Raw genomic sequence first — 3565 nt, 5'->3', positions numbered from 1 at the left:
TAGCAGTATTTTAATCTAACACGTGTGTCCTGCCTGTGCAGCGTGGTGAAGTATGGAGGCTGACAGATCTCACGTATAAGTCTGGTTGTATGTCAGAATAACACTGGCAAAAAATAGCAATAAACAAAAAAAATGTGACCAAAGTATCGGGCACCAAAATATCCTGAAGTTAAGTATCTATAGGTAATAATAGAGTTACTATTTACAAGTTATACTTATGTCAGGTATAACTGGCAAATGTACCTGGTTGTTTGTTTTTTAAACAGTAGTGCTTTTTCTTACTACCTTCCTCACGAATATATATATACTCTTTAATCTTTGTTTTTTCACGGAATATAACGCACACACACCCCGCCCCCACCCCAACACACAGGCGCACTTACATTCACACTATTTTGTAATCCATAATCATCCCATGATATTTAAGTGTATACATTTTTTGTTTTTATACCATAAGTTCTGATCCTCCCAGCGTATTACTGCTTCTTTCCATGTTCTAGCGCTGCCGAGTAAATTGTGCAGAGAAATTAGAAATGCCGCCATTTTAATGTGATAGACCCACTTAAAAAAGATATATATGTTTAATTCTGAGTTCACGTTATTGAATATCCCAGGTGATGAAATCCTCAGCTCCAACTTCAGCACATATAAAGAACTGCCCTCAGCTTCTCTATTTGGGTGTTACCGCTCCATACTTTAAATATAAATAAATATGATAACATGTGAAACAAGCATTTACAATGCAACGGTTTCGCCTTTGCAAAAGTTAGAGCTACTGGCATTGTAAATGACAACATTTTTATTTATGTGTTGGTTTTGAAAACAGATTAATAAATGGCATTGTCATTTACATTGCGAATAGCTTAATCTCTCGCAAATGTGAGACCTTTTGTACCCTACTGGACGAGCTCAGCAGACAGCAATTACTTGCAGACGAGTTCTATAACACAACAGTGACACTGCTAAATCCAGCGCTTCACAATAGAAACAGAAATGATACATGAGAAGATTACGAGTGAACAAATTACAAAAGCAGACGTTAAGTTACATGAGGCAAGTGGAGTGATGTGGCAGCCACCACGGCATCATATAGTTAATCTTTGTATAACTATGCGTGGTAAAGGCATTTTCGTTGTAAAGCATACTCGTGGTAGTGGCATTCGCGTTGTAACGCATGCGTGGAAAAGGCATGCATTGCAACGGAATGCGTAGAAACATCATACAACCCGTCTGCATTCTCCCAAACCCACGAGGGTCTGCAAGTTGTATCTGTAAGGGAGCAAGACTTGGTCAGAAGGCCGCCTCTTTGCTCATAATTAACTGTTACTTCAACCCTGCAAAAACCTCAGGAGCACGAGCCATGGATTCCTGGTGCTCAAGTATAAAACAAATCCTGGAATCCCATCCCTCTCAGGAAGTGGTGATGGGAGGAGATTTTAACACCAAGGTCCTCAACAGACATCTTACAGTTGAACAAACTAGCAAGGATCGACAACAATTCAGCAAGCTACTTTCCTCATGCCACTTAAAATCTGCAGACCAGGCATTGACACAAGCCAAGAACACAACATGTCCCACATTAAAAAATATTTCAGTAATCGATTATATTTGTATGCCTGGCCCCTTGGCAAAACATCTACAAAGTTTTGAGATTAAAAAAACCGAGATGAGAGTGATCATAATGCTCTAGTCATAAACCTGGATTTAAACCATCAGACAGCAGACAAAGGCTAGGGGTTAGGCATCTCAACTGGAGCTGAAACACTGGCATTAGTCAGAAGAATCAAATGGCGACCTTTTTACTCGCCACAGTTGGTCAAATGGTTTGGTGACGGAAAGAACAGGCAGAAGAATCGACCAGGCGAACAGCTCCTAATGCAATGGGACAATTTGACCAAAGATCTGCTAGAATCTGTCTCGGGAAGCTGGGGTCGTTTAAACCACACGCATCCAGTGCAAAATTACCCACAAACACTTGCCGAAACGGTTCATTAACCCTTCATGGAAGAACTTAAGGAGGACCACCCGTATGTACAAACTGAATCCAACGAGCAGAAATCTTCAGGTAGTAAAAGTTGCAAGGGAAGCCCTCAAAGTGATCTGGGAGCTCAAATTCATACTTCAAGAGGAGAAGTGAATACAAATATTTGAGATGCTTAAAGAAAGATCACTAGCTCGTTTTTGGAGGTACGTAAATAACATAAATTCACCACGGAGGTCAAGGGAAAACGCAGTCCGGGCAATGGTTTGGGAGAACCACGTCACAGGCCTGTTTTTTGTACATAATAATATAAATGAAACAGAGTGGAACAATACCAAGATTTAACCTCATCTGCTCGAATTGTAACACTAATGGAGGGGGGTGGAGACCCAGGCCCAAATGGTCTCTCAGCAGGATTGTAAATGTGCCCGAGAAGATTGGGCGGCTCTCCTAACACCGCTTTTCAACTCGGCCTATTCAATGGGCCAAGTCCCCGATGCCTGGAGATGCTCCACTCTATGGCCGGTTCTTAAAAATGGAACCCTCGAAAACCAATCAACTACTGCCTTATAGCCGAGCTAGATTTAGAGGTAAAGGCATATGCTCAAATTTTTCTGAAAAAGCTGAAAAGCTAGGCCGAAGAAATAGAGCTGCTACCCTTCTTTCGAACAGGGTTCTGCGGGGATGCAGCGACCACTGATAACATCATAGCTTTATCTGCCCTTTGCCACCAAGCTATACAGAACAACCAACCGCCACTTTTTTTTACTGTTTTATTGACTTCACTTTGGCATTTGATAAAGTTAACAGACAGACCCTGTGGAAGAAACTAGCAAGCTGGGGTATTCCCTCTCCCTTTTTTAAATGCCATAATCTTGCTTTACTCTGAAACCTGGGTCCAAGTGAAAACAGGTCTGATGTCATTATCGAAAAAAATATCGACCACCGGGTCTGAAACAAAGCTGTGTGTTGGCACCACTACTTTTCAACCTATACACGGCCAATCTGGGAAAAGCCCTGACTACCAGTTGTCTTGCTCCTCCTCGTCAAAGGCATAGACCCCTTCATATTCTTCAATATGCGGACAATATAGTTATTATGGACCACACCAAAGTGGCATCCAATGAGCATTGAGCAGACTACAGGAATATAGTGCAGCAAATTCTCTTACCATCAACCCGGACAAGACACAAATACTTGTAGTCGGTCGCTGTAAAAATAAACGAGACCTATTGGCTATGCCAATGCTTGTTTTTATTGGGCTGACGAGTATTTATAAACTCAGGTCGAAAAACATAATGAGAAAGAACAGCAGTGGAGGCTGGAATGTTGTCCCTTCTGAAACTTACTCTAAAACAGAAAATGCTAAGAAATCACATAAAGTATTTCAGAGTTGTCTAAATCATTTCTGAATGATTATTAGAGCAAACACAGGGATAATTGCAATGTAACACACATTCTTTTTAACGTTTAACCACCCTTGTTCCAGAATTGTAAAACGTAAACAAGTGGACACTAGACTATTTTTTTCTAAAATAGGAGACAACCCTAGAAGATCCCGGTTTGTATTTTCTAGGATTTAAT

The sequence above is a fragment of the Lissotriton helveticus genome, chromosome 8, assembly GCF_964261635.1.
Source record: "Lissotriton helveticus chromosome 8, aLisHel1.1, whole genome shotgun sequence".
NCBI lineage: Eukaryota > Metazoa > Chordata > Amphibia > Caudata > Salamandridae > Lissotriton > Lissotriton helveticus.
This window is presented reverse-complemented; position numbering follows the sequence as displayed.